Raw genomic sequence first — 25,500 nt, forward strand, 5'->3', positions numbered from 1 at the left:
GGCGCCGTCAGTCAGGGAGGCGCCGCCTCTTCCGGGCCTTTCCGGCTGGGCCGCCGCCTCCTCCTCTCTCGCTCGCTCTCTCCCTTTTGTGAGTTATAGCAACCGTTGCCTTGTGAATCAAGCGCCATAGTCACCGTAGTCCTGGCGACTGTTACCCATCAACAACAACCGCTCCTCTCCTGCTCCTCCTCCTCCTCCTGCTGCTCCTCACCCCCATCCTCACCCCCTTCCTCATCATCACCCACAACAACAACAACAACAACAACAGCCACCAGCAGCAACAACAACAGCAGGAACACCACCACAGTCCTCCACAGCCCAGGTGAATATGCTCGTTGGGCGCCCGCCTGCCCTCCCTCCTCTCTCCCTCCCCCCCAACCTCTGCCTCCCCCCCTCCTGGCAGCATCCGGGCTGGGGCTGCTCCACTGGGCTGCACCATTGATCGAGGTGTAGCGAGAGGAGCGCGGGTCTCCCTGCCGGCTGCTTGCTTGCACCCCCCTCTGCTTCCCTCCTCTGCTCTGCTGCCTCCCCCCTCGCCGGCCTGCGCTGTCTGCGGGCGCACTCTGCGGCTGGGCGGCAGAGCGGGGATGGGGGTGTCCGCTGGGCGGGGAGGGGGCCTTGCGGCCGTGCGGAGCGGAGAGCGAGCCGGGTTTGGCCATGGCAGGGGCAGCGGCGCGCTTCTGGGGTCTCCAGGACGATCGCGTGGATGCGGTGGGTATGCGTCTCCCTTGGCCTCTTGTTTACACGAGTGGGGGGATGGAGGGGTTCGGGGGAAGCAGCCTCTGGCCACAGTCTAAGATTACTTGCTTTAAAGCCGGAAAAAAGCGTGGAGGTGGGAGGAAAGAAACAGCTAGGGATGGATTCTGTAGCACACCGAGAAGCCGGGCCGGGGGGGTGCAGAGGGAAAGGTTCCTCTTTCACTTATCGGGCCTTGTTCTGATTTGTCATGACTGCTATAGGTGCAGATGTTCGTAAACTTTCTATATCTTTTAACAGCAGTCATGTGCTAGCGATTACTTTTCTGTGCTTTTTGTGGCTAAGTTATTTTTTCTTTTCATCATAATTAATGTCACTGACGATTTTAGGGCAAGCTGTGTTTTCTTTGTATTGTAAAGTGCTTTCCCGTTTATCCAATAATACCCCTGCCTATTCGCACACAGAGTAGCAAGTTTTTTTCTTTTTACTGTCCTTCTGCTGGGGGTTATCTTTTAAATGATGCTTCTGTACTGTCAATGTAGTACAGAACAGTGCATGTGTGCTTGGTAGTTTATACACACAGAGTTCATGTGGAGATGGCTGGGGAGAGTACCCATCTCGGTTGCCTTCAACTCTTCACAGTGAATGAAATCCAAGACATTTCATTGTGATTGCAAGTTTGTGTGCTAAACAGCAGAGGAAAGAAAGAATAGTAGAAAAATTTGCTTTGGGATTTTGTTATTGCTACTGTATTTCAAGAAGATATTTGGGGAGGAAGGGAAAAGGAGAGGCATTTTTTTTCCCCTCTCAATTCGAAATAGAAATCATGTTACTCATAAAGAATTTTTTTTCATTTTTTGAATCCCAAATGCTTGTTTTCTTCATCTTTTTTGTGTTTGCTTAAGATCTAAAGATTTGTATTGCCTGAGTAAGCAAATCATATTTTATATACTTAATTATTCTTTTGGACAAAATATATTTTTGATATATCATTATGGCAGTGAAATTCTCTTTTAACATCTTCATACCAGTTGCACTGTCCTCCTCGACATGTTAAATCACCTGTCAGTGTGATTTGAAAGTTTTTTGCTTTTAAAGTGATGACTTATTTATTTCCTTATAGCTTTAATAAAATTATTAAGGAAAAATATATTCAAAATAATGTTTTTGTTGTTTTTAAACCCCAAACCTACAACAGTACATATACTTTTTCTATATTTACATCGCTAATGCTCTGTATCAAATACAAGGCTTCTCATTGCAATGTCAGCTAGAATTTATTGGTTATCTTGCCTTGGAACTGCCAAAGAATGTAACAGCGTCAATTTTTCCAAGTGCCTCTCAAGTACAAAATATGCTAAATAGTTTGTGCATTGTTGATATTAATATTTCTTGAGCTAAGACATATTGGATTTATCCCTCTTGCTATTTCTTTCTTTCTTTTTTTTTTTTTTAATGTATGTTTCACTGGTCAACTATGTAACAGAGAATACATTTTGGGCATTGACCAGAGGTCTCTAGGTCTCTACATTTTCATCTTGTGATTTTTTTCAAGATGAAAACATTGAATGCTAGTTTTCTAGGCACTGCTGTCAAATAAGCTTTAAGGACATTAAGAATTATCAGTGTGAGTATGAAGTCAGATATGTCTGTATGCATTCAGTAGGTTGTAGTACTATATCAGTTATATGGCACATTTGAATCTTAATGTAGTTGATACTAGTTTTATCAGGTAGTTTATTTTGTGATTCGTTGGTTGTGAAATCATTCCTTACATCTGTGTTCTTCGAAAGATAGATATCAGTTCTGCGCCATGCCCTACTTGAGCAGCCCTATTACCGCAGGACAGAGTCCTATTCAGGATGGAATTCCTTCTGGGTATTGAGATCTGTCTTTGAAGAACATGCATCCAGACCCCTGTGAGCAAAGAAAATTGCACAGGCTGTGAGACAAACCTTCTGTTTGCCTCTTTGAGGAGGAGTATGGATGTTTCTTAAAAATTCTAATTAGAAGTACATAGTCTTGTTTAAAAAACAAAGACTTTTTAGTATTATTTAGCTATATTTGCTTAAGGCAGTGGCAACATTTTGGAAAATAATGATATAGCCATATCACCTCTGTTTATTGACACTTATTCTCTGCAATATTTTACTGATCATAGACAAGATCTGCCTTTTGCATTCTGATTCCCTAAAGCCCTTAGCTATCAGAATAGTAGATGTTTGTGATGCTGACCAGTCTCTTGAAAATAAGTGGCTTTGTGATTTTTATTTGGTTGTTTTCATGGTTTGGACTGTGTAGCTAAATAACTATGTTTCAACATATCCTAATGATCCTTTCTGGATTGTATGCTGCATTGTGCTTTTAATCAGCTAACTTACGTTGTGCTAGTGTGGGGAGATCTTTTCAGTGATGGAGTGAAAATAAATGAACTGGGAATCAAAGGTACAATGCTGTTACAGAGTTTAAAAACAAGGTGTTTTATCTGACAATTATGTCTGGCTTTGTTAGTACTATCAAATTTCATGTTTTCTACAGCTACGGTAGTTTGTGAATCACAGTACTGTCTTCAGAAATAAATCTTACTGTTTCTTTCTATTTATTAAACTTTACGTTGAAAGGGAAGGATGCTATTGTTTTCTTCTTACTTGAAATATAACCAGGATGCTAATCTTTTATCATTGTAGTTTCTTTTGTTTTTTTAGTTAGTGTTTCTGGTCTTCATGCTTTACTTCTATTTCCCCTTATGAAAAGCTTCCCTCTTGTAATATTCCAAATTAGTTGTTGTTTGTTTTTTTTACCTGGAGTTTGCCCAAAACCTTACTAGCTGCAGATATTGACATGTGGAATATTTAGAAAAGGAATAGACTTTTAAAAATTTAAGACATATGACTTCTAATGTTCTTTTGAAAGATTGTTTTCAGTTGAAATGACAAATCATGAATGTACCTCAAACACAGGGAGAAAAAAACTATTAGTGGTACAGTAATGTTCTTGTTATGGGAGTTCCATTCTTAAATCAGACTCTTTGTCAAATGACCATACTAGAATACCAAAAGAAGTATATTTTTAAATTATTAATTAAACTATTTTTACTAAGAATGAGGAATGAAAAATTTATGAGGCTTTTAAAATGTATAGGGTAATATTTAAGGTTGTGGGTTTTTTGTTAGTCACAAGTTTGACTTTTTTAATATATTTCCAATAAGGATAGTTATGAATGATGGCAATATTTCTCTTGTTCACAGGTGCTATGTATACCCATGTTTTGGAAAATTAAGGAATGGTGTATAGTCTGATTTGACTAAATCTAGTTTGTTAGGGACAGATGGCTGATTTAAACAGGTGTCACTTTCATTTCATGTTCATTGTGTTGAGACTTCCAGAGGTTTACAAAAGAGCTGCCTAAAGCAGGTGGCTTTCTCTGCTTTTGTGACTAGCAAAATGTACTTTTATAGGAAATTTTCTCTGTGACTAGATGTGTTTTAATAGTTAACATATTGTATGAAAGCCTGAAATGCTCCATAAAACATATTCATATTTTACTTCTTATATTATTTTCTTATCAAACTTTTAAAGAAGGACCCACAACTATTTGGGCATGAAACTTAGCAGTTTATGGCATGTGTAAATAGCTGAAATCCTAATAACTTTCCTGCTTGAAAGATCAAGAGCAAAAAGTTAGCTGGATGTAACATTTTGTTTCACTTAATTATTGACCTTTGCATTTTTCTAAACATCACATGTTAAGTATTTTTTTTTAATAAAAGTGACCTATTATTAAGAACACAGAATTAGTTTCAGACTTCTGTCTTTTGTATTAGTACATCCCTGTTATTTTTCATTTTATTGTTCAACAGTTACAGTTTGCTCAGCTATAAAAGATTGGCAAAGAAAAAAATGAAATTGAAATTTGATTTCTAAAGCTTCTTAGGCATGTGCCCTTTTGTTATTAGAGGTTCCCTTTTTTCACTTTATGTTTTGTATAACAATAACTGGAGTTTATTCTCAGTTACTTTCCCTCTAGTAGATGCACCAGAGGGTGCTGTGCTATTTGAAATAGAAAAAGAAAAAATACTAAAAATTCTTTCATTCAAATACACTGATAATGTATATAAGGTCTAGAAAAAATCTTGCTGCATTTTTTCTACTTTTTTTTCATGCATTGCCATATAACGAGATGTTATTATATTGGTAATATTATACTAAACAAACATGCAGTAAATTGACTGTTACATTATATATATGCACTCAATATACAATCTCTGTTCGTTGAAACTGAACATACAGTTATCCATAAACTGTGTCTGTACAGCATGTAGTTGACACAGGTTTTACTTACTGAAGTAAATTATTGCTCTTCTGAGAAACTGGATGGATTTGCATAAGAAATTCATGCATTTTATAGTGAGGTTTAATTGTGCGTTAGACAATACTACACACTTGTCTGTTACACACACTTTCATTGGTAAATGTACATTCATGTTTTATTCACCTTTTTATTTATGGTCAAATTCTTTTTTAAAAGTGTGTTGCCACATGTGGGTTTTTGCTTTCTCACTGAAACTCCTTCTGGATGAAATTGGGATTAAAGTTTACTAGTTTTACTTCTGAATTTCAAAGGAGGCAGAGCTTGCTCTATCAATCATTAGTTCTAAAAGAAACAGTAAAGAAGCAGTATCCTGTCTATATTTATGAGGACACCTGGGTTCCATTTCAAAAATTACGCTGTGGTATATGATACTGGCAGATTAAAATGTTGTCATCTGAACTTCTGTAGTTTAATAATATCGGTTATTTTTCTATACACTGTAAGATTAATAAGGCAATGCTTTTTAGTGTGGGGTTGGATAACATTCAGTGTTATTTCCCTTTGGAAAAGTATGAAAAGGTGCAGGCAAGACTAGGGATAGTATATCTTAAAATGCTTGTTTTTACACATTACTGTTAGTTGTTTTTCCTGCTACAGTGTGGTAAATTATTTGTATTTGATTTGCCATCCTCAGATTTTGTGAACCAAAATCCAGAAATGATGGATGTAGTATATGGTAAGTTGCATTTAGTAAAGGAGCTTAATCTGTTGTAATATAAAATTTAATGAGGCTTGGAAGTTTAAATTCTAGCAATTCAGACTTCCTTTATAAATTCCTAACTTATTTATAACCTTTCTTACCTGTTTAAATTCTTATATGATACCTATAGCAATGCTGTGTGGACATCAAAGATTCTATATTAATCAGAGAATTTGATGGAGTGTACTTATAACATTTTGTGACTTTTATTCATTTATTAACAACTGAAAAAAATCTGGCAGTATTTTTAAAGGTCATTCATCCACCTATGGACTTAGTACATTGAATATACTTCTTTAGTTCTTCTCTGAGTAAATGTGTAATGCATGTAGACATTGTATAATGCATGTAGACTGTACAAGTGATATTGTACTGTTTCTTTAGCTCTTTTTTTTCCTTCTTATTGGAGTCTTATTTGAAATAAGTTTGTAAGCTCTTTAAGGCAAGAACTATGTCTTTGGATACACCATAGACATCATTGTAAGGCTTTGATTTTGTTCAGATTTGGATACTAACACTACAAATAGTAATGAACAACTGAAAGCCACTGTTTATTTACCAAGCAAATAGCTTCCCTTGCCTGTTTTATTACCTCATGCATTTTCTCTTGTGTACCACTTCAAGGGCATTTTCTGTATGCTGAAACTCAGTGCATTTAAGTCAATGATGCAAACATTGCAAAGTAGAAATAGCAATAATCAGATCTTAAAAAAGGTGCATTATGTTACCTTTTGCATGCCATTTAGTCAGTTTATTCTACTTCAGCTAAGGTCTGCTTTTTTCCTCATCTGATTTCTTCTTTTTATATGTTATTAACTATACTTTCTTTATAAAGAAAAAAGTGTAATAAAATTCTGAGGCAGAACTGCTTAAAAATGTAGTCATTAAGTTTATAGATAACCATTATGTTTCTGTGGAGCTAAAATTTAAAAATTTTTTTTAAGCTCAAATCAGCTGGTTCATGTCTGTTGATTTTTCAGGTGATGCATTCTATATTGTTTCCAAAGACCTTTGATCTGATTATCTTTCTAATGTACCTGAATTTGGGGGGAGAAGGGAGAGGAATCTTGCTTAAGTAGCTCCCTTATTCTGAAAATAGTGTTGGATGTTTATAGGCTACCTGAAGGTTTTACTTGCTAGTGGATTAGATGACCATGATTGTGAATTTGAGCTAATGCCTTTTGGTGTAGTTGCACATTTTTCACATAGCATCTACAAAAGCCACTATTTGTCTGTGTCCCATCATCTAAAGAAAATGAGATTTATTTTATTATTACAACCGATACTATTATCTGAATTGTTTCCTCCACATCCTGTGGTAGCATTCTGCACTGCTAACAGCCGAGAGTGCAATCTGCAAGTGCAAATTTTAGATGAGTAGGACTACAGAAAGGTAACTGCTATTTACTAAGGAAGACCAGCTCCATTCCTTATAGATGGGCAGAAGTAACAAATTTGAATTCTGTTGCCATTACCTTGTTTATGATGTCAGGTGAACATCAGGATTTCTATCTTATGTTAAAATGTTATGTCAAAATGTCATGTAAATTTTAGGTTCACGTTTAAAAAATTTTGGGCAGTCTCCATCTAGAGCCCTAACTGCTGTTTTATAGTAGGATCTGTCTTCTGAAGAAAACTTCACTAGAGTCTTTCTACTTTATTGTTCTGTAACTTGACGTAAGCAGGAGAGACAGCTGAGTTACAAACTTACTGAAGGAAGAATGATTCCCACTCAGTGTTCCCAGTTGCTGAAATGTACATTGTGATTCTTCATTAGTAAATGCATGTGGCTGTACACAAATAATTGCCATTCATCTTTTTAATGACAGTTTTTAAATACCACATTTATTCCTGGGATTCAATCTTATTTGCATTGGGTCTCTTGGAGATTTTGGGAAGATACAGGAAAAAAAGGGGGAAAAAAAAAGAGAGAAAAAAGAGAAATTACCAGCCTTGATTAAAAACCCATGCCTGCTTTCAGAAGAGTTTTCTTTGGAAAAAGAATTGTTTTACATCACCACTTTTAAATTAAATTTTCTCAAATTTTCCAATTAAAAACCTACTAATCTGATCATACATATTTTTTGTATCAGGTAAGTAGTAGAATGTTAATCTGTGTTTAACTAAATATCTATAGCTCTACAGAGTATATTACACCCATTTATAAAATCAAGTAAAAATATGATTTATGGAAAGCATTTGGATTACTTCTGCCAAAAATCCTGGTTGTCTTCAAAGTTACATTAGCCTTGGCTAATGAGGGGCAGCTGAACAATCTTCATAACAGCTGTCTTATCAAATTAGCTGTTAGGCAGGCGGTCAAATTGACACATTAAGTTTCTTAAGCATGAGGTAGCTTAAGGTCATGTCAGGAGGCAGGTTTCTCTTTAGTAATTGGCTCAGTCCTATTTTAATTGGCCCACTCTCTATTAAACCACTTCAGTTGAATTGCAAGTTGCAAAATAACTTATAAATAATTATTTTATATTCATTTTATTGCTTTTTATCAGGTTTAGTAAATGAAAAAAATATGAAGTCTTTTTAACACCTGAGAGTAGACCTTGTGTAATACATTTCCCTATAACTCTGTAATATTACATTTCCCTATGACTTCTAGAAAAAGTCTTTTCTAAAACTTTCATATTCTTCTGTGAACTAGACCATTCTTTCTGGTGTTTTAGGGAATAAAACATCAGCTTTAGAATGGAGGGATGCAGCATGAAAATATGCATCCGGTTCCTGATCCAGTCCCAGGAAATCTTGCGTCTCACATTTTGGGTTTTGAGGTGAGGCAAGTGTCAATGACCTAAGATGAGGACAGCAACTCTTCATGGTGTAGTGTCATTCCAGCTTTGCAGGTGCCTTCTGGTTGAAGGTCATCTTCAGTTATGCCACTTTACTCCATCTCTCTAAAATTTCTTTTTCCTGTAAGAATAGTCCTGACAGGGTATTTCCAGGAACAATAACGAGCAGGTAAATCCATACAAGTTTTGCTGTATTTTGTGAAGATGAGAGATGTTTAGTGTCTTCTAAACCTCAGGCTCATTTGCAGAAGGAATTCAGTACATTCTGTGACTGAAGTATCCTTCATTATCAAACTTATGTCAAAACAAGAGAACATTTATTTGCAGTAGACTGAGAATTAGAGTTGGTCCTACCAATGAATAGCATAATTTACCAAGCAAGTACTGATGCTGATTGATGGATCAGACTTTCTCCTTGTATTTTTAATGCTCTGTTTTTTTCTGGTTCAGTTGCACCTGTTCAGTGTGTTTTTCAATACTGTAGCCAAGACTGTTTCAAATCATCCAGGTGGTCAGGTAGCTACACAATACAACTTTATGAGTTTGTGTGGTTTAGGATACTCAGATTACAATTACCATCTTATATCATTACTTTTGTGTGTGTGTGTGTGGGGGGGGTATTCTTATCAAGATTAAACTTTCAGATATTAACATTTTTAACTTCCATGGTCCTTATATGCACCACTGAGTCGAGGTTGCTGTCTTTAACAGGACTTGATGGTGTTCATTATCTTCACTGCTTTCTCCTCCTTTTAGTATGTATTTCTGTTGTATCCTTATTGACATCCAAAGGAAATGACATTTCTTGCCTTAAGGGGAGATCTAGCTATAGCATCGTGACTTCAGTGCAGTGACCAACCTTCTTGACCTTATGAAGATTGTGAAAATATATTGTTTATGTGGCCTGAGTCACAAGGCCACATATCACATGTATCAGTCTGTGTGATATCACAAACATACTTCGGACAACTAAGATGAAGGGGAGTTTCAGGATGAGTTTGCATGTGGAAAACTGCCACTTAAGGGCTCCCACTGCTTGATTTCAGAATGGCTTATTGGTTTACATGGTTGGGGCCTGGAACAACTCAGTGCTGTAAGTCTCAGCAGCCCTTAATGGGTTTTATCCTCAGCACAGTCATGGATTTGGGATACACAAAAGTTCTAGTCCCGGCAGAGTCATGCTGCTGGTTACGTGCTATGATCCAAGGATGGTAACTGCTCCAGTCCCAGCTGAATTGCTCAAGTGCCAAATGAAGCTAAACATCTACAGGTTGGCCATCTGTAACGTACTCAAATGAGTTCAAGTTGGAACCAGCAGTTTATTTTTTTTTCTGTAATGAAAATAACCAGATGCTTAGAATAAAGTTTATAATAGAGGGAAAGGCATAATTTCCAAGATGGAAAATGGATGAATCTGGCAGATAGGAAATTGAAAGTTACTTTTTGCTTGCCTTTAGTGAAGGAAGGTATATACAAAAAAAGCTTTGATCAGAAGTGCTGAAGTACTTGTCCTGAAGTATGTTGTATAGGAAGGCGTAGATCCTTTAAAAATGGCTTGAAGATGTGATTGGTGGTTAATAATGGAGGTTGATAGGTTGATTGATAATATATTTAATCTTTGCTGTGCTTCTGACTTCCCAACAATCTGCTCTTGTCTGCTAATGCTTGAATTTTCATTTTAAAAACATATTTCTTCTACATTAAATACTTGGTGTATTTCATATTTTGTGTACTTATTTAAAAACTTTTTCTATACTCCAGCTATAGCAGTTAACTGACTAGGACAGGAACTGTTAAGTTTATCATGAAACAAAAAGAACTGTAGATGCTGTTTGCTTGTCTGGTTTTTTTGGAAATACATTTCTTTCTTGAAGAGTGAAAGAAATCTACAGCAATAATTTCATTGGAATAAGAATCATGTAGCAGGGCATTTTTTCTTAATCAGGGTGGTCCAGACTTGCCAGTTGGAGCTACCCGTCATCATAAATAATGCAAGTGCTGTAATACTGAGAGTTTTCACATCATTGGCTTGTTATAATTCCATTCCTTTACGAAGTGTATTGTATCCTAAGATGTTCTCAGATAGTCTCAGTTTGTTAACCATACTTCATACGGTCTTAGGAAGTGCATTCCTTCTTACAATGAAGGTGCACCACACTTCTCTTATGAGCCCCTGAGACCAAAGGGGAAGTCTGGAGTGATGAAGACTTACCTTTGGTGGAGGAGGATCAGGTTAGGGAACACTTAAACAAGCTGGACATACACAAGTCTATGGGCCCTGGTGGGATGCACCCACAAGTGTTGAGAGAGCTGGCCAGTGTCACTGCAAAGCCACTCTTGATTCTCTTTGAAAGGCCACAGTGTTTAGGAGAGATTCCAGAGGATTTGATAAAAGCAAATATCACTTCTTTCCTCAAAAAGGGCAAGGAGGAGGATTCAGGGAATTACAGGCCAGTCAGCCTCACCACAGTCTCTGGGAAGATGATGAAGGAAATAATCCTTTCCACACATGTGAAGGACAGGAAGATGATTGGGGACAGTCAGCCTGGATTTATGAAGGGGAAATCATGCTTAAAAAAACTGATAGCCTTCTGTGAAGAGATGACTGGCTGGATGGATGAAGGGGATGTCGTTAATCTTGACTTTTGCAAGGCTTTCAGCACTGTCTCCCATAACATCGTCATAGATAAGCTGAGAAAGTATGGGCTAGAGAAATGGTCAGTGAGGTGGACTGGAAACTGTCTGAACTGCTGGACTGAGAGGGTTATGATCAGCCTCACAAAGTCCAGCTGGAGGCCAGTGACTCGTAGTGTCCCCCAGGGGTTGATGCTGGGTCCAGTACTGTTTAACCTCTTCATTAATGACCAGGATGAGGGGACTGAGTGCACCCTTACTCAGCAAGTTTGCAGATGATACAGAACTGTGGCTGTGCTGCCATTCACCTGTGGAGGGACCTTGAGAGGTGAAATGGGCCAACAGGAATCTTCTGAAGTTCACCAAAGGAAAGTGCCAAGTCCTGCGCTTGGGGAGGAATAACCCCGTGCACCAGTACAGGCTGGGGGCCGACTGGCTGGAAACCAGTTTGGTGGAGAAGACCGTGGGAGTCCTGGCGGACACCAAGTTGACCATGAGGCAGCAGTGTGCCCTTGCAGCAAAGGCGGCCAGCGGTGTGCTGGGCTGCATTAGGCAGAGCGTGGCCGGCAGATGGAGGGAGGCGATCCTTCCCCTCCGCTCCGCACTGGTGAGACCCATCTGGAGTGCTGGGCTTGCCTGGACAAGAGAGTCGTGGACATACTGGAGCAAGTCCAGCAACGGGCCACGAAGATGATGTAGGTGCTGGAACGTCTGTCATCGGAGGAGAAGCTGAGAGAGCTGTGTCTGTTTAGGCTGGAGAAGAGGAGGCTCAGGAGGGATCTTATCAGTGCTTTTAAATAGCTGATGGGGGGGAAGTAAAGTAAAGAAGGTGGAGCCAGGCTCTTCTCCATGGTTGCCAGTGACAGGACAAGAGGCAGTGGGCACAGCCTGAAACACAGGGATCTCCACCTGAAGAAAGGAGAACTTTTTTTTTTCTTTTTCTTGTGTGTGTGGTTGAACACTGGAACAGGTTGCCTAGAGGGGTCGTGGAGTCACCTAGATATTGCTCCAGTTATCCTCCTCTCCTGTCAGTACAGGAAAGACTGATAAACTGGAATGAGTTCAGCAGAGGGCCACCAAGACAGTTGTGGCCTGGAGTACACACTCCTGTGAAGAGATGCTGAGGAACTTGGGCTTGTTCAGTCTGGAGAACAGCAGCAGTCTCCCCCTCCCCCTAATACGTACAAGGAGATCCTCAAGAAGATGGAGCCAGGCTCCTCACAGCAGTGGGTGGTGGGAGGATGAGAGACGGTGGTCATAAATTCAAACAAGAAAGTCTCAGACTAGAGCCATAAATTCAAATGAGGGAGGCTCAGACTGGATTCAGCGAGAAACCTTTTCCCTGCAGGAACAGTCTAGCAGTTGATCAGGGGCCCAGAAAGATTATGCTGTCTCCATCCTTGAAACTTTTTGAGCCCCAAATGTATACAGTCCTGAGCAATTTGGTTGGACTGCGCAGCTGACCCTGCTTTGGGAAGAAGGTTGGACTAGAGATCACCTGATCTCCCTGCTAGCCTGAACTATGATCCTACCTGTGATTCTTGCTGTACAGCAGAACTTCCTAGACTGTGATCCAGTTTGTCATGTTTTTTTCTTGTTGCCTAGTTTCATTCCTTAGGACTGTAGCTGAAACTTAACCTCTTAAGGGAGAAGAGGAAGGATAGTGTCTAGAGTTAACAACAGAAAGTAATTGTTTTCAGATTGGGTTGACATAGACTGGATGCACAAGAAAATATCTTCCTATTGTGTTCCTTCTTCCTGCAGTACATTACTATGGTTATGTTATTTTGGTTCAGAGATTTTATATTCTGAACTTCACAAGCTTAGGTCCGGGCATAGACTGGATTCTGTGCATTTATTAACTGTAAAATATTTTATAAAGAAACCTCTCAAGAATTTTCACCTGAACTCTGCAGAGGTGAAAACAGCAACAGAGAAAACTATGCAACAGGAGGGGAAGAAATGTGTTAGGACTCTTCAGGAGAAGTTAGCCATTAACAAAGGGATTAAAAAAAGAAAAAGAAAAAAGAAAGACCTGGAATGAGTACCTTGCAAAATAAAAACCCAATTTTTGATTTATATGGGCTTTTATTTGTATTTATTTTTCAGGGTCTTAACTTGCAGTTCTTAATCCTTTTGTTGCAGTGGAAGGGGACTGCAATAGGAGAAAAACAGCAAAGTTATAAATTTTAAGTGAAATTATTTAAAGTATATAAAAAATGTATAACTTTCTTAGTTTATTGAGTCCGGATCAGGGGCTGTTGATAAAATAATCTATATTTGGCTAACTGCTGGGTGATTTGTAAGTCATATTTAACAAGTGAAATGGCCAGAAATCTGGAGTTTTTTCTGTGATGAAGGCACCTAATGCATTTAATTATATTTGGGTGTATTTCTGTAAACGTCAGTAATAACTGGGATGTGTCCAAAAAAGGATGTGGGAAACAAAGGTGATCATTGCTGAGTGTTTTGTAAAGAGGTGTTTGTTTAGGAAAAAAATTTTTGCTGTACTATCTAGGTGCAAGTACAAAATGAGTAGCAATGATGGAGGTGGAAAATAGTAGTCTGAGGATGTATGTATGCCAGTAACTCTATTAATGGTGAAATCAGAAAGATATTTTCTGAATCATTGCCTCTGTGGATGGAAGTGTTTCTATTGATATATTATTTTGGCTGGGGTTTGACTGTTGTGGAGGAAGTCTTACTCAGATGCTGAAGTCCACAGCAAAATTAATGTACCTCTCAGGTTCAAAACTGCTTGAGGGATAAGCAAAGACATATTCTACATATTGCTAATTGTGATAACTATAGTTATAATAAACAAGGCAGTATTAGGAACTAATCCCTTTATTTAAATAAAGATGTTTCATTCCTAGTTGAATCTAATTAAATGATTAAGGCATAAAGAAGTTAATACCTTATTCAGAACCTGCATTTTGGTTGTATTTATAAGTTGTTAAACTTGCTTCCCTCAAATTCAAGAAGTTCGGTGGAAAGGGTTATAAGATTTCCATAACTTGCCTGTGGTACATTTTCTGCTTGGAAAAGATGCTTTTCCAGTTGAACCAAATAACTGAATGCACAGGGAATCTTGAAATGTCCTAAAGGACCTAACAGCGTAACATTGCCAGAGCATTTTTTCATGGGCCTCTATTCTGTGCTTCTGTCTTTGAGTATCCTGCCAAGTGATGCTAAATATCTTCCTTTTACAAGCCAGGCCCTGATTAAAATGTATACCAAAAAAATTAAAGTGGTAGAAGTCTTATTGAACAAAACAAAGAGCTTCATTAAGAAAAGTTATTTTAATAACCTTTAGCAAACCTGGAAAATTATATTCATAATATTCAGCATTGATGTTGTGTGTGTAATAGTTTAGATTTTGATGGTCCCATACTAAAAATGGGACAGCTAATGCTATCTATTTAATATTGTTATTTTACTGTTACTTGGCAATTCTGAAAAGCAAATGAAACAATGGGATATATGTATTTTTTAATGTTGCTTTTGTTACTGGCAGTATATTAAGTTATTAAGCCTTTCTATGTCCTTTATTGAGTTTTAGGTCTAAAATTTAAATTTACTTTCTGCTGTTCATCCCCTATACTTTTAATGCATATCCTCACAGAATGTTATGTTTGAATTGTTTTCTGATTCCTTATATGTGCATGAGGATAGAGTCTAATAAAATAGAAATTTTATTAAACAATTATAAAAATCAGTTAACATTACCTTTTATTAAACCTTCTTTTAAAAGTAGTAGTATTTAAATTATCTAAACATTAGGCTCAAGTTTTTTGTCCGATTACATGAAAATTTTTGCTTAGAACATAACTTTATAAGCCAGAAAAAAAACCCAAAATCTTATTTTGGATCTATTGTGTATTTCTGGATATTCCATTTGTATTATAAATGCAATTATTGTAAACGTAGAAATTTGTTACTGTTGTTCACTATTCTAACAGTTCTAGCTTGATTCATCACATTCTTTTCTTATTTGGAATTAATGGGATTTCCCTTAGTAATTTTTTCAATTCTGTGTCTTGATATGTTATTCACTATTCATTACTTCATGGTTTTAGGCTGTGCTTACTATTAGCTCTGACTGTGGTTCTGCTTTAGGAAAAAAAGTGATGGTAGATGATTTCTAGTATAAAATACGTAAACTAGAAATTTCTGTTTAAAGCAAACCATGGAATTTGTTGTTTAGTATTTTTTACTTGTGATATTTTTCTTATAAGAACAGTTACACAATTTTCACTTTTATATTTTTACATGTTTAGTAGAGTCAATTAAGTTAAGAGTGCAGAGAACTTCCTCTGAGAGAAGGGCAGTGACGAATACAGAGGATTTAATTACTTTAGAATATTGTTTATGAGTATATGTCTATAATCTAAAAACAAACAAGTTGAAGTGGTTGTTTTTTAAGGCATACATGGAACAAAAATAAAAACATTGGCATCTGTCCAAGAAATACAAGCTGAGGCTTTTTCAAATCATTGTCTTTTAAGGTGTGAGTACTGTTAGGTTGGAAAAGCAGAACAGGTGAGTGCATGGTTTAGGAACGGAATGTCTGTTACTGCAGGGTGACTAAAAGCCAGTATGGTGTTTTTTCTGAGTAGGCGTATTTCTGTGTATATGAATTCTTATATACTTGTATATTCAAGTTATTTCATAAAATACTGAGTCACCACAGTCAATCATTATTTTTGAAACATTTATAGGAATAATAGTGCTTTGTGAATAAATATGTGCTTTTGAAAGCTGGTGTATTGGGAAAAAAACATATAAGAAAGCAAACAAGGTTAAAATGAATATCTTAATGCTGTCCAGTGTGTTACTGAATTTGAGGCATGTTTGGTAAAATATTATTCTTACTGTAAGAGTAATTCTTTGTCACTGCTTCTAACATAATAAATCTCTTGTGTATTGCCTGTAGAATTGCTCTCCTTGGATTTGCTCTTGAGTATATAAAAAAGGAAAGAACATGATAAACATGGTGAAATGTTAGTTACCTCTTGCACTTAGATGACAGGTGGCATGGATACTTTTATCTTCAGAAACATCAGTCTTCAAGGTTTTTTTCATATTTTTTTCCTAACTCAGAGTGAGATTGTTTGAAGTGCTTTAGAGCTAACTTTAATATAGTACTAGGAAAATCATAATTTAATTTTACAGTTACTATACTTTAAGTATGTGGGTACAAGATAAAATGATAGATTTTTAAAGAGATATTTGAAATTCAGATAATGAAGGAAGGTAAAGGATATCTTTGGAACGTAAAGCAGTATTGAAAAATTGGAGTAGCCTTTTTAGAATGTTACCCAAATTTTACAAATTCTTTGTGAGTACGTGTTTGAAAAACACATGAAAAAATTATGAATGGGATATTTTCTTCCTATGTATACCTAAACATTGATTGCTAATTTTGTCTCTTTTTTTTTTCTAGGCAGTAAATAAAACCATACACCAATCTTTAAATCTTTCTTCATGTCAGTATTTTCACTTTTTTTGTAGTTTATCATTTCATCCTGCTTTGCTGCCTTATTATATTATCATTGCTGATAGTGACGTCTATTCATGTGTATTTTGTAATTATTATTTTGTTTTCAGTATTTATTGGTACTCATTTTCAGTCCTTATTAACCTCCTCAGTTCAGTATCCACTGTTTTTGCCTGTTCCTTGTTGGATGCTTTGCTCCCATGTGGTTTAATGTTTAACAGCTTACCTGAGATAGTGGGGTGTGACAAGGCCGCTAAGCATCACACAGGAGGTATCTTTGACATAGATACAGCTGGGCTGGGGGGATAGCCTGAAGCTACTAATCTTGACTTCTAGGGACTGCATGGTGCATGCTTTGCCAGCAGCCACTTTGCTTTCTTCTTTGCTAATCTCCGGCTTTCTTTGGGGTGCTTTTGCCTGCTTCATCTCAAGCTACACAAATTTGACACTAAAAATATATTTTGAGGAAGATTCTCTTGGTCAATTTTATATCACTGAAAAGAACATTCAGAGGTTCAGGAACTGTTTTTCATCAGCAACCTGAGAATAGGTAAACCTCTCCAAACTTTGGGGAATAATCGTATTGAGGAGTGGGAGGCTCTGAGGATATCTTAAAAATTTTAAGCTTTTTAAGATAAGGTATAAATTATTTATAAAAGTGTTCTCAATTGGCATCTGCTAAAATTTTTGCAGAACCTGTTAAGACTCTCCCCTTTTGCTATACCACAATGCAAAGCTTCTTTGCCTGGCCTGACACCCTAGGGGCTGCTGCTGCTTGCGGCAGCGAGATTGTCAGAATGCATCCTGTTAAAAATAAGTACAATCCTTTGAGACAGCTAGAAGCCAACTCTTAAAAAACCTTGTGCAAGTAATCCTTACCATGTAAGTAATCCCAAGGCATCATCATTTAATACATTTTTTACAGTCATAATTTTCTACATCTGTTTCTACACACTGTTGTTTCTTGGTCAGTTTTCATCAATTCATCTTCAGTAACTTTTAAGCGAGTTCAACAATATTGATCAGTATTAAGGTTCTAGTTTGCTGTTGCTTACTTCAAGAAAGCTGGGATTTAGGGTTTGAAATGTTCAGACTGGGTAGTTCTAGTAAATTTGGAACCGTTTCATAATAGGTCAAGAAGTTATGTATGTTGAGAGATCCATGCTTCTTTTAGAGAATTTGTTCTCTTTCTGAATTCTTTCAATCCTTTATATTAATATATACATTCATTATCCCTTATATCCTTTATATGTGACAAATTTGAACGTTTTCATATTTGAGTATGTTATTCACGTACAGACAACAGAGATATAAAGATCTTTTGATAATTTACCATCATAGTTTTAATTTATTTCATGTCAGAGTATATAATTTTAGTAACAAGACTGTTGTGTTGATAATTTAGACTACCATAATGATGAACTCAGTTTTTCAGTGGAACTATAACAAAGCAAACTTAGCTTTCTTTGGTGTTGATCCTTTATAGAATATACAAGTCTTCTTTCCAGGCCGGTCTTTTATGTTAGAAGATGTGAAAAGGATGCCATTTCCTTTCATATAATTCATTATATGATTGAAAAACCTATGTCATTTAAATTTTGCCACAAACATTATTTAGTACCAAATACATATATATTATTTTTACAGCCACATATATGTTGAGATGTGTTCTCCTAAATACATATGAAGCGAAAAGGGCATACTTTTTATTTTATTTCAGTCACTGTTTTTGTAGCACTTTGCCATATGTCATCATAAATCTGTTTTTTTTCTGAATCTGAAGTTTTTAGCTCTCATGGTCATGAAAACTTAATACCTATTGCAAATGGTAAGTGATGTGGTTGAACACAATAATGTAGTTTTGATAAATGAAGATATTAAGAACATCTTAAGTTTCAGTGAGAACTGTAAACAATTTGCTGAGACATAGCCATGTTTATGTGAAATGTAATATTATTACAGTAAATTCTGTGCTATGCTTTTGTTCAATGTTATGTTCATTGTATTCTATATATTGGAGATGAACAAACTTGTGTCCACAAGATGCCTGCTTTTTGTCTTATGCAGAATGCACCAATTTGCAATCATTCTGAAGATTTATGGATAGTGTCTTTAAAAGCGTTTTCACTTCTGTTTATATTTAAAGCAGAAAAGTGAGTTTTTCAGAAAACTAAAAATGACCAAACTATCTTCGTGACTTTTCATTGTTAGCTTCGGCTTTTTTTTTTTCTGCCTCTTTTTTCAGCCAGTGGCTGTTCCTCTACATCTCTTTTACACCTGATCTCTTTCTTTGTATGACTTCTGAAATCCATTTTGTAGCTGTGGTTTTTATGGCTAATGTATAGACAATCTTAGCCTTTCCAATAACTTTTGGACATTATGCTTCTTCTAGCCTTGTACTTTTAAGGAAACAGTTTTTTTCTGATATGGCTCTACACCTAATTGGAAAGAGTGGTAGAAGTTTCAGAAAAATAGGTATCAAAATAATTAGTTCAGGAAGGTAAACTAAAAGGTATACTCCCACTGAAGAAAAGGCAGTTAGTACTCAGTTTACACTTCATTTCACAACAGCCTGCTGGGTCTGATGGCAAATATCCACACCCTGCACTGCTCTGTTGTAGTACGGTTATACTTAAAGGACGAATCTGGAAGAAACTGGGCTTTCTTAATTCTGATACTATAGAACAACTTGTTCTTTGATGCGGGCTGAAACAGTTTAAGATTATTAGAAAGAGCAGAGAAAAGTCCTAATATTCAGTTCTTCTGCATACCACTTGTTAGCAGTTCTCCAACAGATCTGCAAAAATATTACTGAAAGCACTGAATCTGCAGAAATATATGTAGATGTCCAATTTTGCTGGCAGAATCTTTATGATTGATAATGATGTACAAAGGCAGAAGAAACCATTTTGACATCAGCATTTTGGAATCAACTTACAGATCTGCTGGACATCTTTTGATGTAAGGAATAAATATTAAGCATCATGTTGCCATTTAAATGTATTCTTAGTTTTTTTTTTAAAGTTCCTAGCTTATGACCCAAAATATAAAACTTCATATATTTTCTGTCAGAGTTCTATCAGAATTTTCTATCATGAAATACCTGTGCAGAGCATGTTGTGCAACAGTATTATCTTAGCTGTTGAAACTTTAACTTTGAAGTTTTTTGATGTTTGTGGTTTTTAATTTTCCTGCTTAAATGATGAATTAGAGGAAATATTGTTTACTTTCCACTAAATGCAATGGAGATCATATATATTGCTTTTGTGTAGTTTTTGTTTTCATGTTTGTTTACATTGTTAGAATCTGTCACTGTAATTTTTTTTTCCTTAAGGTTAGGTCTGGAGTTGTGGGTTGACTGACTGAGAAGAGTTTTAATCTCTTTAAACAAACTGTTTAGAACCATAGGGGAGGCCTGCAGTTTTTTTAACGCTTCTTAGCCTGAAAGCACTGCATAACCCTTTTAGGTTGCACAGCAACAGACTCCTAGCAACAATAATAGATTGAATTTCCAATAGTGACCAGGCCGGATGTAATAATAAAGCAAGAGTGCAAACAGTTTTCATGGTTTTCTTTTCATAATAAACTAGTCTGAATTTAGGGAATTTTTGTTTCTCAAAGTGGTAAACCTCTTTGTAAAATGACTTTTGAATATTTCTGATACCAAAGCACTCACAAAGCAGCTTAGAATGAGTGTAGTAGTATGAAACGTAACAGAAAAAAAAGAAACATTAAATGGATTATCAAGTAAGGAGGACATTTAATGCCCACTCTATATGGTTTTTAAATCTCGACTTCTCTTATAAATAGATCTGTTCTGGAACTTCGTGAAAGTCCGCGACTGTATAGGTACATACATGTTATGGAAGGAATAGATTGAGTCACTTAATGAAGTTAAAAAGAGGCTTCCCCTAAGGAGGTTATTCTGTAACTGCCTACTATATGGATTCTTAGTGTCTGTCTTTGGAGCAAGTGGTATCAGCTATGGCTGGAAAGTGGTTGCTAGTCATAGTCAGACTTATATGAAGTTATTTTTTGCTGTTATCTTCTCTTGGTTCAGCTAGCAGATACAATGCAGCAGTTCTAATTTTCTGGAGACACGCTGATACAAAAATCTATATTAAAAAGAACTTGTTTCCTAAGGTGCACAATAAAATGGCTTACTTTAAATCATTAGAATTCTAACATATTATTCAGAAATGTTTAGAAATGTGATTTGAAGATGCTGTAAGAAGAGGTAATGTATAAAAATATGGATAGCTGCCAGTCAAGTTTGTGTCCTACCAGTCTGTCAGTATTTCTTCTATGTATTTTATGTATGTGTTTCCTGGTACATATGAAAGATAGAAATATATGGGCAAGCAGGTGATTTGAGATGAGATGAGATAAGTTCTCTCACAAAATAGTAAAATTTGTAATTCTGGACAACTACATTTAAGTTTAAATGTTTTTGGTCTTGCTGACTGAGCTGAAAATTGAAACACTGATTGCTGAGGTCAGATGTAAATCTATACTAGATTAACACCCTTGTTCAGTTCCTGTGTCTGCTTTTGGGAATGGTGGCTTAAGTATTTTTATGGCAAAGGCCAATATTTCTAACAGAACAAGTTAGTCATTTTGTAAGCTATTATATTAAAAATTAAAATGTCACCATTTCTTTTGAATACCTGAAAGCTGTTCTAAGAATATGAAACATACATCTTCAGTTACTGATAAAAGTGGCAATTCTAGTAACTACATAATGTAGAATAAGAAAATTATAAAATGTAAACAACTTAATATTACTGACTTGATTTGGGATGTTTCATTGGATTCGGTAGTTTCAGTAGATTAAGATGCTGATCCATAGTATTTTTCCTTTGTCGCAGGAATTTGACAGATTGCATTCTGAAAAAAGTGTATTTAAGTGGACTTCTTAGGTCAGACTGTGTAAATAGTACCCTCTGTCTTAAATAGGTCATCAGAATGTTTTTCTTTGACATCACTAACACTGGAGTTCTCACTGCAAAGGACATTAGTAGTGTGACAGTGATATATTTTGGGATATATTCAATGAAACAAGATATTTTTGTATGATTGTATCTGAAAATTATATCCACATATGGCATATATAAATGTCAAATTAAAAAATATATCTAAAACAGCTAGTTAGGTCCCTCTATCTTTAGGTAAACTACTCAGTAGATGCTTAATTTCAAGTATGTGAGGTCTGTTAATTTAAGTGGAAGTAAGCACCAGTCTGAGCAACCTTCCAAATTAGTATGATGTTCTTAATTTAGAATATCAATTGATTTAAACTCTAGGATTTTAAAACAAAAGCTGTGGACTACAAACTTACTTTTTGTATTAGAGAGATATTAGTATGGTAAAACAACTATTGCTGCTACAGCTGGTGAGCTAGAAGACTTTGAAAGATTTAGAGAAATTGGGGATTTGTAATGTAGAAAGAGGTTAAAATCCGATAATTAAATTATAGGAAGCATGTAGAAAGCAGAAATTGGAAAAAACAGGAAAATATCTTTTACAGTATTTATATTCATAGATATAACCTGAAGGTGATTTTACTAAAAGTTGTTTTATTTATATAGTACAGTAGTGACATTTTCAGAGGAGCCTGCAGTATTTTAATACATCTTCCATTGTAAGAATCAATGGCCAGTATGTATTATGGCAAAAATGTATTCCAAAATCATGTAGATTACTTCCAGAATTTCTGTAAGGGTGTCATTTACTTTCCAGGACTGTATTCATTATCACTGAATGACTCCCCCCTCCCCTTCTCCCGGATAGCTGAATTTCCATATATCTTGTATTTGTGCTTACATATATTTCTAGACCATAAGATGTCACATAGAATAGACACTCCTTAATAGTCTTCCGATCGGACAGACCTGAATAACTGGGTTTGCAGGTTAATGCTTCCCCTACATGCAGACCTAACCTACTGTGCTGCTTGCTGTATGATTTTTTTAAAACTCATAGCACCCTCCCATTCAAAACCAAAGAACAGAATTTTGATAATGTACTGTGGCAAATATGATAGCAATGAGTATGTTTCCTTACTTCCTAAGTTTTCAGTGGAATTCCAGAAGAAATTTCATCTGAAAAAATACTTAACATTTCTTAAAACCTTATTTTTTATTTTGTTTTTATATGAGGTAGAGATTTAAGATAATGACTAAAACCTGAGAGATCAAAAATCTAACTACATGTAGAGTATTACAGCATTTAATGGCAGAAAAATGTGGGGACTGAGTAACAAAAATGAAGATAATCCAAAGAGAAGATAGAGCATATTTATTCCTGATTTTTTTTGAGAGAGATAACATTAAGTAAACTTAAGTAAAGTAAGACAATTCATTTAAGTGTTTAGAAATGTAGAAAAATAGTCTCACAGAAAATAAAACACTAAAATTTGAAGGATGATAGAAAATAAGAAGTACAACAAAAAATCTGCGTGGTCTGTCTGCATATGCATGCATCCATCCAACTGAATTTCCATGCAGGTTAATGTGTTATGGCATCACACGATTCACCTGCTACTGATTTTTTTAACTACTGCTGTTGATATGCAAATTTATTTCCAGAATTTTCTCTTTTATGTAAACATTTCATTCTCTCATTGATTCTGTATAAGAATAGTTACACCGAAGTTGAAAACATTATGTATGTTTTTATTTAATGTTCATATGTTGAAAAGCATAGAATGAAATAATTAACCAGAAACATACTCTGAAAAGAACTTTTCATCTGCCTTCTGTTTCATTTTTTAGTGGTATCTTCCTTTTTTCATATACTTACCATGACAAAAATAACAAATAGAAATAATGAAGTCAGTTTATCTGGTATTAGTGAAAGGCTATGTCAAATTACAAGATGCTTAAAAACTTTTTATTTTTTTGTAAAGAAAGTTTTAGGTACTGAATGTTTACAAGTAAAAATCTGTATTGACATTAGTGTAGTTGTTGTGTGAATGAACAGAACAAGCAATTAATTTTCCGTGGCCCAGCTGCTATTTGTGTGCTACTAGGGCACGTATGATATTCTCCTTGAATGCATTTACCCGTGTACAATATTTGCTGTGTGATCATATACTGTATTTATGGCACAATTATCTGCCAAGAATAGTGAAGAACATAAATGAGCTGTTTTTCTGCTTAATTAAGTATTTAAGGTCCAATTTAATGTGCCTACATCACATAAACACAGCATTTAATCACATGTAGGTGCAGAATGCTATTTGTGTATGCCAGTATCTCTCTTCATGATGTGTCCTTGAAGGTTTTAAAGTAAAATGGCTTTTCTGAGAAAGGTAGGTATAAGATGCTACAGTGCAGTAGTCCTGTGATTCAGTCCTCCTTTTATTTAGGCAGGACAAAACAGTACAAAAAAAATCTTTGCTGATGACCATTTTAAGAGATAGATGACATTGTCAAGTTGATAAGTTCAAGTCTGTTAAAAAATGACAGATAATGTTAGAAGAAAGAGGGGCAAAACAAAATGAGATCCCTTGTAAACCTTTGACATGTCCAAAAGGACACAGAGTTTTAAGTATGTCATTGGACTTTTGTGAAATTAAACTATTTGAAAACTTATTCTGAAATTATTTTAGTTTTACTTTTTTTAAAATACAAAAAAAGAAGACTGTGGGTGGATATCTCTTGACTTCAAGGATTAAGGAAATAGGAGATTTTAGAACATATATTTTCTCTACTTTGGGTGAAGTCAGGTCATTATTAGGTACAAGTCCAGGACTGCGTTTTCAAGTAACTTGTATTTAATTGCAAGAATGCATAAGAGTGTGTGGGTATGTGTGGTTTCCAATTGTCTGGGAAACAATCTTCTTAATGTGTGTAGCTCTGAGCCTCTTCATTGCTAAGAAATGACCATATATTTCAAAGACTAACAGAGCCAAAAAGTTCTGTGGGGTTACGATATTCATAAAAAAAGTAGTTTGATGTATGATGTGTGTTGCTTGGTGTATTTATCATACTGAACTTGGAAGAGGAAGCAGTAGTTTTGTATGTTACTTGGATATTATCCGAAGGAGAATGAGTGATTACAACAGAGACCTCACAGGATTTAATTGCGTGTACATGATAAAAGCAGCTAGAGGATGGTCTGTTCATTATTCATCATTGGCAAACACATGTAATGATGTTTGTTGAGTAAGTTAATAGTGGTACTAAATTCTTTTCATAAGGTATTGTAAACTTGTCTTTTTGACTGCATGCTAGCCCAAAATAACTGGATCTCTAGAAGAAATATTCATCTTGTTAGAAACTTTAAATCTTCTGACATGGTTTTCCCATAATAGCCATACTTTTCTTACTTCCATGCATCTGAGATACTCATCCCATGAAGGCAGCTGAATTCCTTTGGGTCAATGCAGTTCATAAAATCTAGGGCAGAAAACAGGGAAGAAAAAAAGTTCTTATTTTCCCTGTTCTAATTATTTTTCAATTTCTTTGTTTTGTTTTGTTTTGTTTGAGAGGGTAGAGTGTGATGGATGTGAGGTGAGAAGTATTAGCTGCAGGTTTAAAATGCAGTAAGGGATGCTCGGTCTATGTGAACTAACTTCTACCACATTAAGTAGAGAAGAACGTAAAATCAAATGCAGACTGGAGATTACTTTATCCAGATCAGTCAAAAGAACAGAAGACTTACTGACATACATAATGAAATCAATTAATGAAACAAATTTATAATTAATGAAATAAACTTTCATTACAAGATTGGGGGTAGAGATGGAAAGGAGTTCAAAGACACTAAGAGCAGCTTCATACATACCCAA

At 35.7% G+C, this 25,500-nt stretch overlaps 1 protein-coding gene across 1 annotated transcript in view; it reads left to right on the top strand.

The window, feature by feature from the left end:
* Positions 1–247: 247 nt before the first annotated feature.
* Positions 248–25,500, top strand: part of RFX3 (regulatory factor X3) — a 124,689-nt gene continuing 99,436 nt past the window's right edge. Inside the window, exon 1 of the mRNA XM_067315223.1 lies at positions 248–322. The gene's annotated coding sequence lies outside the window, so the exon portion shown is untranslated. The remainder of the gene's footprint in view (positions 323–25,500) is intronic.

Source organism: Apteryx mantelli, chromosome Z (assembly GCF_036417845.1).
Source record: "Apteryx mantelli isolate bAptMan1 chromosome Z, bAptMan1.hap1, whole genome shotgun sequence".
Taxonomy (NCBI): Eukaryota; Metazoa; Chordata; class Aves; order Apterygiformes; family Apterygidae; genus Apteryx; species Apteryx mantelli.